Raw genomic sequence first — 15,163 nt, forward strand, 5'->3', positions numbered from 1 at the left:
CCAAGACCCTGGCGGCCCTCCGCTTGCTCCTATGCCAAGGGATGGGCAGTGAATGCCTAGTCAACATGAAGAACCTCAGACAGATGTGACTCTGCCCAGAGCCAGGCCGGGGCAGCCACCAGCCTGATCCCTCTACGTGCCCCCCGCTGCCCAGCCCAGTCTGGCCTGATGCCCCCGAGGTCGGTGCGCCTGCTTCCGGTCCTCACTCTGCTCCTCCCCCAGCAGCGCCTTCTACCACGCATGCACTCCGCCCCTCCCTCTGTCACGGTGCCACTGGCTTTCTGTCACGCTCCCCATTTCTGTCCCAAGGGTTACAAGTAAACTGCCACCCGAGGTTGCTAAATTTGTTCACTCTTTTTTACAGTTTCCTCTACTGAGGTCACGTTGGCAGCTGTTTCCCTATTTAGGAACTTAAATGCAATCCTCCGGTGGGTATCCTGGGAAGCTATTCTGTGCGGCACCACGCCGCCACCGGTGACTCCTCTTCCTCCCTCCACCTGCTCTGTGCTCTACAGACAACAGTCCCTGACTGCTTCTGGCCCCAGGTAGGCCTGCCTTTCAGTTCACCTGACTCTCCTGCCGGGAGTCACGGACAAACACCTCATTCCCTCCTCGCTGGGAACTGGATGCAAATATGGTGAGTGGGGAAAGTCATGGTCGGAGTCCTCATTCTTCAAACGCAGAGGCCTTTCCCACAAAGGGTCCCCAGGGCCCCCGCTGGCCATTTGTAAATTGATCCACGGGCCCTGGGTTTAGCTGGTCAGAACAAAATAGACCTGCTCTCAGGTGTTCTCACACTGGTTACAGCCCCAACACCCAACACGTGATCCAAGAGCATAGCCTCCAGGACTGCACGTGGTGGGCTGCCCGCCCCCACCCCTCTTGCCCAGCCACCTGCCAGTGGCCCCTGAGACGACTCTGAAGAAGGCAGTGGTTTTGTGTTTGTGTGTTTGGGATTTGTTTGTTTGGGAGGGGCAAAGAGAAGGAAAGACAGAATCCTCGGCAGGCCCCACGCCATCAACGCAGAGCCCGATGCAGGCCTTGAACTCACCAACGGTGAGATCATGACCTATGCAGCGATCAAGAGTCGGCCTCCTAACCGACTGGGCCACCCAGGCGTCCCTGTGTGTTGGTTTTCTTTTTTTTTTTTTAAACTGTGCTTTGTAATCATCTGTTCTCAAAGATGATGCTTCTATTTTCATTGGTTTCCCATTCTGTCCGTGGTGGAAATGCAGGGAGTCTGAGAAGATAACACACAGGCTTCTGGTTCATTACAGGACAGGTGTGAACCCTCGATGTGAACTTGAGCCCGTTGGAAGGTACGTTTCTAAGGCGCAAGCCCATTCTGAAGGATCATCCAGGACACGTCTTCCCTGGAGAGCCCCACGGTAGCAGACACTTGCCTCCTGAAGGGTTGAAGACAGGTAGAGATTGTTCCGTTTGACCTCTGAGTTTGACTGGAGGCAAGTCCTTTAAACCTACACAGGCCACTCAAGCCCCCATGGTCCCTCTCTGTGTCTCTGAGAGCCTAAATGTCCTTCAGTGTTTTTTGATAACGGCCTCTTCGTTTTCACAGACTGACCTATTAGTTCCATTTGTTTATTAGAATCAAGGTACCCTTATTTATTGGAATATCAATGGGCAGAATGACACCAAGAATTATAACAGCCCAGAGAGGGCCCGAGGTCATACACAGGAGCCTGAAGAAAAGTGAAGGCAGAGAAACAGTCAAAATAATATGTTACATCCATGGTATCTGTCACAGTTTACGAGGCACTTTCACATGTATGATCTATAATAATCAAAGTTCTTGGTGGCAAATCACAGAAGCACTTTCTGGCTAATGGCAACAGAAATAAATGCATTGGAAAGGCAATGTATCGGTTCACAGGATTTACACGAACACCAAACACGGAGAACAGTCAGGAACGAAGGGGACCTGGTTCCATGTGGCACGACCACATGGTCACATCCTGTCTGAAAGCTGAGCGAGGCACTGCTCCCCCTGCCTCTGACCTCAGGGGTTGACCTCTAATAGTCTCTGAGTCTTTGTGTCCCTCCCCCGAGATTCAAAGTTCCAGGTAGGCACATCTGCTTGATCTCGCCTGTGCCCCAGCGGTCGGAATGGGGGGAGGGGGGGGTGTCAGGCAAGAAGAGAGAACGTCCATTTCCCTCACCCCTCACCGCTTGGTGTTTGGTACTGAGTAGCTGTATTCGTTTCTACTGCTGCATAATAGCTAGCACAGACTTAGTTTAAAATGACAGTCACCTATTACCTTACAGCTTCTGTGGACCAGAGCTCCACCACATTCTTAGCTGGGCTTTCTGCTCATGGTCTCACCAGGTTGTAATGGAGGCGTTGGCTGGACTGTATTCCCACTGGGAGGCTCAACTGGACAAGAGCCTGTTTCCAAGCTCCCTCAGATGATGGTGGAATTTTTTTATTTCCAGCCGTATGTCTGAAATCCCTGATTTCTTGGTAGCTATCCACTGGGGACCATTTTCAGCTCCCTGAAGCCACACTCAAGTCCCTGCCAAGTTCACAGGCCCACCCTCCATAGAGAGCTCACAGCAAGACTGTTGACTTCAGAGTCAGCAGGAGCACCTCTCTGGCTTTATATCTCCCTTTAGGAAAGCTATCGTTCCTCTTTCAAGGTTCACTTGATTAGGCCAGGCCCACCCTTTTTGATGAACTCCTAGTCAACTGATTAGTAATCCTTTCATAGCAGTGAAACCCTATCATGGTCACAGGTCCTGCCCACACTCAAGGGGAGGCGATTATACAGGGTATATAAACCAGGGGATGGGAATCTTGGGGGCCCATCTTTGAATTCAGCTTATCACACTGGAAAATGTCAAGCACTTCCCTACTTTTAATCTCCTTGGAGCAGGAGATCAGGTATAAACTTTACAGATTTACAGAGGTTAAAAAAAAAAAAAAAGGCTCTGAGAAGCCAGAGTGATTTGGTTCTAGCCACAGAGTTAAGAAGTAGTTGGATTGGAAGTTGTCATCAGAGCTTTCCAAAGGTAAATGGAAATAAGCAGTAACAAATATGAACATTCATGAAAATAAGTTATGTGATCATACGTTGTGCTACAGGCTCTGATGGAAAGAAGAAAGGAAGAGCAAAGATGGGAAAGTATGACTAATGAACCCACGGCCTGCTGTAGGAGGCCATTCTGGACCTACTGGAAACAATGCCAGTAAAGAACATGAGCTGTCCGTTTGATGTCAGAGAGAATAACAGGCATCTGGGGCGTGATTGCTATATTTAAAAGAGGGAATTCACAGCAACTTTCAAAGGTGAATGGACGAGTTGGCACAGGTCTCCCGAAAAGACCAAACAGGAGCTAGAGAGATCGCCACTGAGACCCTGAAGTTTTCTGTAGCTCGACCCTTCCTGTTCTTCCCTTCACAGCTCAGAGACCAGCCTGTCTCCTAAGGAATCGTTCTGTGACAGGCTTATCAAAGAGACCTTGAGCTTATGTCCAGCCAACTATATTATTTCCTGTATCATCAGCCTGAAATTTTCCCTGAAGACGTTTTTTTAATTTTTTTTTTTTAATTTTTATGAGTTTTACGTAGTTAAGTAATAATCTGTACACCCAACCTGGGGCTTGAACTCACAACCGTGAGATCAAGAGTTGTATGCTCTACCAACTGAGCCAGCCAGGCACCCCTCCCCCAAAAGATTTAGATATTTAGATTTTAAAAGGTAGGATATCTAGGGGGCGCCTGGGTGGCTCATTCGGTCGAGCGTCCAACTCTTGATCTCGGCTCAGGGCATGATCTCACAGTTCGTGAGATTGAGCCCCAAGTCAAGGCTCTGTGCTGTCAGCATGAAGCCTGCTTGGGATTCTTTGTCTCCCTTTGTCTCTGCCCTTTCCTCACTCATTCCCACTCTCTCTTGAAATAAATAAATAAAATCTTATAAAAAAAAAAAAAGCTAGGATATAGAATGGTAAAAGGGTTAAGGTTCTCAATGATACAGCTTGATATTCTGCAAATAACAAAATTTTGTTTTTCAAGAATATACAAGTAAAAGCTGGATAGGTCTTTGAACCCATGTCTGTGCATGAAAAACATACGTGTAAAGCAGTGAGAGCAGAGTTTTAAAAAATATATTCAAATGTGTCCGAGCACACAATAATATATTTAACTTCTATTCACACATATGCCACATGAAATGAGTAATAGTAAGTTACTGGAAAACCTTTGTACCGATCCTGGCCATGCCACTGTCCAGCCGTGTGACCCTGGAGATATAACTTAGCCTGTCTAGGCCTCAATTTTTCTCATCTACAGGGATAAAAAGTTAGAAATTTTGATTTCTAAAAACTCTTCCAACTTTAAAATTTAGTAGTTCTTCAGTAAGCTGGTTAATGTGCAACAGTCCATATTGGGAAAGAACATCCTACTTTCCCATCTTAGATGAGAGGGCTACCTCTTGATAATCACGGGAGACCATGAACTTGATTGCACTTTGGATTACATTCAACTAAGCCTATCGTCCAGCCCTTTTGGTTATTCTGGGATACTTGCTGTCTGTAGAACTACTTTCCATAGCGATATATATCTAGCTATTTAGAATTATTCACATGTGCACGCGCGTGCACACACACACACACACACACCCCAAAAATACGAAGACAGCAGCAGGGTCAGCGGGTTAACAGGGAGGAGTAGCTGAGTTAGCCAAGGCCTAGAGGACGAGAGAATGGAAGAATTCCCAGGCCCTCAGAGCTTTTGCAAATTGACATCATCCATATGTATCACCATTAATTATAATAATCATCTCCTACAACAAGTGCTCTGCTTGACCCTATGCCCATGTTTTATTTATTTATTTTTTAAGCATTTCTACCTCCTTTATCTTCTCTCTGAGCTGATTAATTAAGTGCAGTGAAAGATAAGAGAGGTCTCCGCCACATGGTCTTTTTGGCCTATCCCTGCTTCCTACTATCTTACAACACTTCTAACGCTTTTTAAAAAACAACAGTTACATTTTAGCACGACCAACAAGAGATCTGGCTCTGTTCTCTTAACCCCTCACTTTCCATTTTTATTGCAGCGGAGCAAGGCACCGGGATCAGAATCCAAACCCTGTCTAGACTACAAGTAGGCTCTCTGGGACACATGCCCACTCTTTTTCCAGTCTATGCAAGGGGAGTGCATATTCTTGCTATGACCTTCTTAAAAGCCAACAGTATTCTCTTCCAGAGAGATATGGAATCACACCTTTTTAGAAAAAGAAAAAAAAACCCAAACGGCTGTCCACTTTGTTGCTTCACTTATCCCACCAACCAACACAGTTGAACATCCTCTGAAGTTATCGTTGAGGTAACTTAATGCGTGGTATCTCAAGTTTGTCATCCACAGTCCAAATTTCAACGATTCCTCTCTTGTCCACTACCTTAACTTACTCTCTTTACACTTAGAAATTACCTGCAAATTGCCTTACTCAATGCGCATGGTGCTTTCATTACTCAACCTTTCTGAGGTCAAGTTTTTTGTTTGGTTTATTTAGAGAGACATAGAAAGTGGGGGAGAGGCAGGGAGAGAGAGAGAGAGAGAGAGAGAGAGAGAGGGGAAGAGAGAATCTTAAGTAGGCTCCGTACCCAGTGCAGAGTCCAATTCGGGGCTCAATCTCACAACACTGAGATCATGACCTGAGCTGAAATCAAGAGTCTGACACTTAATCAGCTGAACCACTCAGGCACCCCTGAGGTCAAGTTTTTATTAAGCACTCTGTTCTACGTGAAATTCTCCCCGCCTTTGGCTTCTGTGCCTTCTCTCCTTTTTTTTTTTTTTTCCCTCTTACCATTCTAATCATCCCTTGTCGGTCTTCTCTGGGGCTTTCCTTTCTACCTGTCCCTGAAATGTAGCTTTGATGCAAGCTTCATAGCTTTGATGCAGGCTGGCTGGGTCCGAGGACTCAGAGAGGAGTCCTTGGCTTCAGGCAGGATAGAAATCATGTGTAAGCCAAGGAGAAGTGAGAGCAGAGTTGACTGAAGATGTGGAGTGTAGACACAGACAGAGTGCCTGGGAGACTCAGAAGGGAAAAGAGAGTGAGTCCCATCTTTGCTCGGGGTCTGGGGTTTCTCTGTGGTACCGTGCACGTGTCTTCTCAGGCATCCAGGAACAAATGCGAATGTGTAGGAGTCCTCCATAAGTCACTTACGCCCTGGAACCTGGGGGTCTTGATGAGTCCGTGGTCTCTGTGCTGAAGGACTCCAAAGAAATCATCAACACCATGACCTTCACAAGGAGGACACACACGATCTGTTCTATAAGGCCTGTGTAAGGCGGGCGTGTAGGTCCTAGCAAGAATAGAAGCAGAAAAAGGAGTGAAAAAAGCAGTTTTTCCTGGGATCTCTTTAGTTTCCCTGCCTCAGCCTCATCCCATAACCCTTTGCTCCTTTTATTCATCCCACTTTTCCAGGCAGTTTCATCTAAATTCGTGATTTCACTTCCCATCCCTTCAATGACTACTCCTTAATCTATTTCTCCCCCAAAGACCTCCCTTCTGGAGTCCAGAGTTATGGATTCAGATACCTACTAAGAATCACCATTCACATGTTGACCAGATATCGTATGCTCAACTGGGCTATCTCCGTGTACTTGGGCTGCCATAACAAAACACCATAGAATGAGTGGCTTAAACAACAGAAACTTCTTTTCTCACAGTTCTGGGGGCTGGGAAGTCCAAGATCAAGAGACCAGACAGTTCAGTTCCTAGCGGGGGCCTTCCTCCTGGCTGACAGACGGCAACTTCTCTCTACGCACGCACTTGACCTTTACTCAGTGCATGCTCACGAAGAGAGAATTCTTTGTCTTCCTTTTCTTTGAAGAGCACTGACCTCATCATGAGGGTGCCATGCTCATGGCCTTATCAACCCTAGCCGCCTCGCAAAGACCACATCTCTAAATACCATTATCACTTTGGGGATTAGGGATCCAACATATGAATTGCGGGGTGGAGGGGCCACAAACATTCAGGTCATAATATGGGCCCAAACCGAATGCCTCATCTTCCTTCCCAGACCTGCCCCACATGTGCTATGGGTCATGTCAATGGGAGACACTACCACCCACCCAGCTGCCTGCCTGGCAACCGGGAGGGCTCTCCTTCTAGGTTCTCTGCACCTGTTTCCTCATCTGTAAAACAACAATAGTATCTCCTTCACGAAGAGTTAGATCAAATGAGCTGATACGTGTAAAATGCTAATGAAATTCAGGACACTAAGTTATCAGTAATATTGACTTAGATTCTCTCTAAAATAATGTTTTTAACCAGCTCCACAAAAATGCTTCAGATCCTACCTTGCATAATACCCTTGGACTAACCACCTTCCCCCGACCTCTTCCTCTGCTACCTTGACTTCTGGTAGCTCACTTCACACACGGAATACTGGGATTGCCACCTAACGAGCTTTTCTTCATTGTCTCAGCTCGCTGTCCGATCCTTTCCTCACACAGCTACGAGAGTCATCCTTTCACATTGGAGCTCCTATCAGCACATATCTCTGGCCAAGTCTTCAAGGGTGCCACATGCTTTGGGGCAAAGCTCAAATTCCTCAGTGTCATCTAAAGTGCCCTTCGTGAGACGGCCCCTGCTTACTGTCTGGCCCCTGTTGGGAGAGGCAGTCCGCATGGGGGCCGAGTGTCTCTGCATACCCTTACCAAGCATGCCAGACTGCAAGAATTGCCCTCTCCTGACACGGAGCAGTTCCTGCAGCCAGTCACAAAGGGACCCAAGGAGATCCAGGTGATGACAGCATGGTCATTGTGTTTCTGCTTGCTCCCTTGGAGTGGGGGACTTGAGAGCTGCTTGCTTCAAAAGGGCTGTGCCTTTGGGTCTGGGTTCCTCAGGTTCAGAGCAAACCTACCGAATGTGTAGCATGCATCCGGGTCCATCACATGACTTCTGTGTCATCTGGGGGAAAAAGGAGGCCAGTGCAAATATGCTGAAGATAAAGCTGCTTGCTACCCCGTTAATAACATAGTACTTTGTCTCTGACCCGGGAATCTTGTGTCATCTGCCACGATCCACAAAACCATGCCAAGCTAACTTGTTAGCTTGCAAGTAGAGAAAATTCCATACCTCTCATGGTTTTTGACAGCCCTGTCTCCTCCTATCTCTTGTTCCATCTCTCATCCCATGCTCTGTTATACTGACCTGTTTCCTGTCCCTGTGCCTTGAAAGATGCTGATCCCACTTCCCCAAATCTTATCTACTTTCTTTTTTTTTTAAGTTTATTTATTTATTTTGAGAGAGAGAAAGAGAGAGAGTATGTGTGTTTGTGCGAATAAGGAAGGGGCAGGGGGGGAGGGAGAGAGAGAATCCCAAGCAGGCTTTGCGCTATCCACACAGAGCCCCACGCGGGGCTCGAACTCACAAACCATGAGATCAAGCCAAAGTCAAGAGCCAGACACACTTAACCGACTGAGCCACCCAGGCATCTTTCCTTTATTTTTGACCAGCCAAAAGTACTATCCCCTCTAGGAAGCCTTCCAGACTTCCAGTGGGATTTTGGTGCCATTCATCTCTTCTTTCGCGGCACCCTGAGCACATCTCGTTAATTAGAAGCCTTGCCACATTGCACCATGACTTCTTTCGCTCGTGCAGCTTCTCCACTGGAAAGGAAGCTTCTTGAAGGTAGGGGTCATGTTTTGTCTTTGCGTGCCTGGTGTCTAGAGACTTTATCCTGCAATACTTGGCACGTAAATGTTCAATACATGTTACACGTTGGAATGAATGACTAGATCCTAATGGGTTTGACCCATCCTGAAGGATGAACCTGGAATGAAATTGTCCTCTGTTTCTCTCTTTGCCTTTCACACTTCTTTTTCTCCTTACCTTCCCATTTCTTTTTTTTTTTTTTTCTATTCTAAGCTACACTCTACTCTGTGTGCTTAGCTAGACACAAATAGACTTACGTGAGGCAAAAGTATGCCTGCAGAGCAGCGAGGTGGATTCCATGCACCATATGGGAAAATTAATCTCACCTTATGTAATCAGTGCCTAAAGACAGAGACTCAAACTTCCTTCCTCTCCCAAATTTCCTAAGAGATTGCAAAAGAAATGGATTAAGTGGCGGGGATGGTGTGGCATTTATATTTTAAAATATTTTTAATTTTCTCTCTCTCTCTAACGCAGCCCTCCTGGCGACAGAGAACGGACCGTGGTGAAAGATAATTGCCTAGGAGCCTGGGCAGCTTTAGATAAATTTGCTATCGCCGCAGTGGAAAACTTGGCTTTAAATGAGCCCTCTTTTCCACCTACAGAATCCCTAGGCAGTAAAGACCATGAACCTAGAAGGTACATCCCGACATGTGTTAAATAAATGCATGCGCTAATAAATAATGTTCAATAGTGTGCATGAGTAACCCCCCGGAGGTACCTTAAAAATAAACATTTTCATGGGGAAACTGATAGTATTCTCTTTCCTGGGGAAGGTAAATGGCTTGCCCTGCTTCCTGAATCACTGTCCTGGCTCTAGCTGTGTCTTAGGAGTGAACTGAATGATAAAGTGGCTGAGGCTCCATCCTCGTGGACTTTATTAGGGAGCCAGCTATGAAGTTGTTCTCTCGGCCTCCAACTCATCCTTGAGTACTCAGCTTTGTGATTCTGGCACCGATGCTGCAAACTCCGTGTTTTTGGTTTTTTTGTTTTGTTTTGTTTTGTTTTCCGCCAGTTCCCTCCACCTTTGCCTCTTCCAATAGGGAAGGGGATAGGGCATAACGGGCCGAGATGTTCCCTTACATCTTCTTGTCTGTTTGCTACGGTCGCTAGCGTCACCCCAGCCTTACTCCTTCATAGTCTTAAGGAAACTCACTCTCACAAATGCCAAACAGCCCATCTCCCGGCAGCCGCACTTTGCCGGACTTTGTTTCTGGTCGCTTCCCCCTGCCCCCACCCCTCACCTGTGCCTGCTAACAGCCCTGGTGGCAGCCCGTCTGCCCTCCTGGTCACGTTTTCCTCCTTGCCTTCCCGCTCTTCCCTCTCTTCCACGGCACCCTGCGAGATCACAGGGCCGTCCCTTTATAGGACAATGGCTAAAATAGCAACCGAGGTGAGACGGAACACTAGCAGCCAAGAATATTTGCGCTTGCGGGCTTAAAAATAACCAATCTGGAATGACAGAATAGGAAAAATCCAGGTAAGACAACATTTGCTCTCGCACGAAGTCACAAATGGCTTTACCGGTGGGTGTGCTTTTCCCGCTTGGTACCACCAGGGCCCACAGGCAAAAGTGATCTCCTGCCTTTCCTAATCTTTCCTCCTTCCAAAACGCAGTGAAGAATTGAAATTTCCCATCTAGCGTCCAGCATTACTTGTCCCCCCCCCCATTTTTAAACAGGAATAAACTGCGGTGCCAGCAGTTTTAAGTGATGCTGTGTAATTTTTCAGCTCAAATGAGAACTTAAAGCTTCACTAATTTCTTGAAGAGATTCTGCAGCGTCTGATGGTGGTTGGGGGCGGGGAGAAGGGAGGAAAAGAAGGAAAAGGAAAGGAAACAGCGGGACAGCCGCCGTGGTCACCCCCACCTCTGTGGCCAGAGCTGCTTATCACCACCTTGCTCTGTGTTCCCCTAGCCCATGCTACCCTTCCGTATTCTAGAAGTAGAGGCAAAATGGGACGAACCACCGTCAGAACGGTGATCAGTTTGGCTTGCTTGCTGCCCACCCCCCCCCAACTTGTCTCCAAAAATCTATCCTACGTCTCTTACAGTTCTTTGGGTGGTGAATGATACGAATAAGGACATCGACAACGTTCTAAGCAAACTGTAACTGGCATGCTGGTGGAAATGCTCGCTGAAACCTGCCATGGGCAAGTCAGAGTCCCAAAAAGATCTCAACAAGCAGATCAGCAGTATGAATTCGGACATTTATGTCTCAACTAATGTATAAGACAAGGGAAGGTTGGCACATGTGCCAGAGATCATTCGTATGACATGATTATTGGTAGAACCACACATGATTGCATGTTAGGGCCCCTCCTGCATGTTCTATCAGCGTCCTTGGCTGGATCTTATTACGGGGCTCATTACACAGTATTGCAATCGACTACCTTCCCTCCTGCGTTGCAAGCACCCTGAGGGCAGGGACTGTGTCTTTTTCTTCCTCCTTTTTGTAATCCACAGGTCTCACATAATATATAATCCATTGTGAGGACTTCATGCCAATCAAAATGAAATGGCCTATAGCTTTTGACCATAAAACTCAATACCATTTGTATTATACTGAACTTACGTCTTAAACACTGCAGTATTGCTTGCATTGTATTAAGATGAGGTTATAGGAGGCAAGTCTAGTGATTAAGGATGAGTGCTCCTCTCCTGACTGGCTGGACAACCTTGATCAATTTCCTTAAGGCTTGGCATGCCTCACTTTCTCTATCTGTAACATGGGGATATAATAAGCCCTCCTTCATAGGGCTATTGTGAGAATTAAATGAGGTAGTGCACACAAGGTATTTAAACAGGCCTGGACGATGAGGATAATGACAGTGACTCTAAAGTTAAAGATATGATACAGGGACAGATTAGGAGACAGTATTTGCAACACTAAGCCAGACAAAGGATCAGCATATAGAATATATAAAGAACTTAGGGGCACCTGAGTGGCTCAGTGGGTCAAACGCCTGACTCTTTCTTGATTTTGGCTCAGGCGATGGTCTCATGGTTTGTGAGATCGAGCCTTGTTTTGGGCTCTGTGCTGACAGCATGGAGCCTGCTTAGGATTCTCTCTCTCTCTCTCTCTCTCTCTCTCTCTCCCTCTCTGCCTCTTCCCCACTCTCTCTCACTCTCTCTCAAAATAAATAAATAAACATTAAAAAAAAATATACATATATATAGCTTCAAAATTTAATTCTAAAAATCAAACAAAAAAGGAAGAAAGAAATAAGGATCATTTACCGCCATAGAAACTCAGCTGACAAACTGACAAGCTGACAAACTATAAGCCAAAACTCATCAATAATTTGGAAAAGGTAAAGCAAAATCCATGAACTCATTGCCCTTCTTTGGAAATCTTGTAAAGCAAAATCCACCCACCAAGTGGATGAAACCTTCAAAGTCTGATGATATCGTATCAAATGGAGGCAAGTCTCCAGAGTGATGGGAACACTCGTGCACAGGTGATAGAAGTGTAAATGGGCACAAACACCGTGGAGGGCATGTTGGCCGTGTTTCTTAACATTGAACATGTGCACACCCAGGAACCCGGTATTCTTTACACCGGGGCTATTCAAAGGGTTCGTCAGGTTGCAGGATTTTACTGGACTGACCTAAGAGCCTACCTGTGTTCACAAAAGCCCTTCCTACATCCATCCCAAATCCTACTTCAGTTCATGGCTCCTGAGTTCAAAAACCTGTGAGTAACAAAAGAGAAGCCTCCTTTAAGGACTACTCAGAGCACCATAAAGCTTTTGGTCTTCTGGTGTTTGTAGGCACATTTCTATTAGGAGTAAAGCCTTGCTCTGAGATGAGATACAGTAAAACCTTGGTTTGTAGGCACAGTTCGTCTGGAAACATGCTTGTCATCCAAAGCACCTGAATATCAGAGTGAATTTCGAGAACTATTGGCTCCGTTGTGATCATGTGATGTTCAGCGTCACATACTCGTCGTATTGCGAGACATCACTTGTTTGTCAAGTTAAAATTTAGCAGTTCCTCTAGGCCATCCTCAATATTTATGCCTAAAGCGTATCATTAGCTGGAAATAAAAACAACATTAAAAAGCCAGAAAAGCATAGGTTAGTGACTCTGTGGTTTTTTTTTTTTTAATGCATCTGACATGGAGACACCAAACTGCCCAAAGTAAATTGGATAAAAAGCCACAAATAAAATGTGTTCATCGTTTCTTTCTTTCAGTGTGTGCTCTTCAATAAAGCAGCTAAAATGCACAGTATAAAAGCATATCGTTAAATGTCTATTCTAGCTGAAATTAATTCCCAGCTCATTTTATTTATAAAACGCTTCATGTTGGGGCACCTGGATGGCTCAGCCAGTTAAGCATCTGACTCCTGATTTTGGCTCAGGTCATGCACGGTCCCATGGTTGGTGAGATAGAGACCCGTGCCAGGCTCTGGGTTGACAGTGGGGAGCCTGCTTAGAATTCTCTCTCTCCCTCTCTTGTGCCCACGCAAGCTGGGGAAGGGCAGGGAACAAGGGAAAGAGAATCTTAAGCAAACTCCATGCGCAGCACAGAGCCAGACATGGGGCTCAATCTCACAACTGTAAGATCGTGACCTGAGCCAAAATCAAGAGTCAGACGCTTAACAGACTAAGACCCTCCCCCTGCCCCCACCCAGATGCCCTCTTTTCCTTTAAATATGAGGACAAGTTTTATCCTGAGATCTAAAAATCAATGATGTTATTTCTGACGTCTATACTGGGTTCTAATTTAATTACTCCCCATAGCACAATACCAACAATCCAAAAATGCACACAAACACACTTACCAAAGCAATGCCATGTTTTTCATCATATACCTCTTTTCAAAAATAATTTACAGTGTTAGCCAAATGGTATCTAAATATCATTTACAAAATATTGTAAGTTAAATGACAAGACACGTCAGTTCATTTTCTTGTTTGGATAACTTATTATAAGGGAATAAATTAATAATCTCTACACCATTGAAATCATCCCTTTACAATATGCATCTTGAAATTTCTTTCTCATTAGTTTTAGTAGTGTTTAATATGTATGTACTATTAAATTCAAATTCGATTCAAGGAATGGCTAATGAGATTTTTGAATCCTGTATTAACATTTACTGGAATCAAAAACGAAGTTAAACTGTTGCTGTCAGAAGATGTTTTATTTTGTGGATAGGCTTGACAGAGGGTGTTGGTTTTATCAGTGTAAGAAGGATATTTTTTATAAATTAAATGAGATAAATCTGCAGCTTCAAGGTTTTGATGATGATAACAGACTTTTTTAAAATTTTTTTTATTAACGTTTATTTATTATTTTTGAGACAGAGAGAGACAGAGCATGAACAGGGGAGGGGCAGAGAGAGAGGGAGACACAGAATCTGAAGCAGGCTCCAGGCTTCAAGCTGTCATTACAGAGCCCGACGTGGGGCTCGAACCCACGGACTGTGAGATCATGACCTGAGCCAAAGTCGGACGCTCAACCAACTGAGCCACCCAGGCGACCCGATGATAACAGACTTTAAAATGTGATGAGATATTTTTATCAGTAATAAAAGTTACAATGTTTCTATTCCTTTCAGTTACCGACACTATTGATGTGTACTGTGTATCCTACGACCCCCTTCGGGGCTCACTGCACTTTCTAGTGGTAAAGCCCAGAGCCTTTGCCTAAGGAGGACTCTCTCTGGTACTCAGCCACGTACAAGGGCAGGTGCTGCCCTTTGGTGGGACAGTTCTGAGGTGCCTTCTACATGATACTCAGGAAGTCCCCACTGTGATATACTTTTGGGGATCAACTTTCAGATAAACCACTTGAACCCAAGACTTGATCTTATTTTTTATTTTTATTTGTTTTAATTTTTTTAATGTTTATTTTTGACAGAGAGACAGACAGAGCAGGAGCGGGGGAGGGGCAGAGAGAGGGGGAGACACAGAATCCGAAGCAGGCTCCAGGCTCTGAGCAAGCTGTCAGCACAGAGCCCGACACGGGGCTCGAACCCACAGACTGGGAGATGGTGACCTGAGCCGAAGTCGGACACTCAACCGACTGAGCCACCCAGGGGCCCCAAGACTTGATTTTAGAGTTTGCTTTTTTGGAGAACTCTAAGAGAGCAATCTGTTCTAAACAAGGTGCTTACAGTGAAGGAGCAACAGGTGTGACCAAGAGCTGTTTGATAAATCTAGGTGTCTCTTCTGGAATTTGGAAGTGTAACTAACTCTCATTTGCTTGTCAGGTGGTTTTTCAACTTTCACCAATTTGAAGAATTTAATAGAATTTTTTTTTTTTTTAATAGGCATCATGCGCAGCACAGAGCCCAATGCGGGGCTTGAACTCACGACCCTGAGATCAAGACCTGAACTGAGATCAAGAGTCACACACCTCACCCACTGAGCCACCCAGGCACCCTGAATTTAATAGATGTTTAACAAGAAGAGTACTAAAAATAATTTGGGGTAGTAAATTACTAGGTAGTAGTTGGCATGTAATTTGAAGA

The 15,163-nt window shown here is 45.5% G+C and overlaps 1 long non-coding RNA gene across 1 annotated transcript; it reads left to right on the forward strand.

Annotated features, from left to right (window-relative positions):
• The first annotated feature begins 262 nt into the window (after positions 1–262).
• LOC125939561 (uncharacterized) lies at positions 263–9,433 on the forward strand. Its single transcript, XR_007463095.1, has 3 exons — positions 263–637; positions 1,278–1,424; positions 9,162–9,433. It is a non-coding gene; the product is annotated as an uncharacterized LOC125939561 (long non-coding RNA).
• The last annotated feature ends 5,730 nt before the right edge of the window (positions 9,434–15,163 follow it).

The sequence above is a fragment of the Panthera uncia genome (genome assembly GCF_023721935.1).
Source record: "Panthera uncia isolate 11264 chromosome B2 unlocalized genomic scaffold, Puncia_PCG_1.0 HiC_scaffold_25, whole genome shotgun sequence".
NCBI lineage: Eukaryota > Metazoa > Chordata > Mammalia > Carnivora > Felidae > Panthera > Panthera uncia.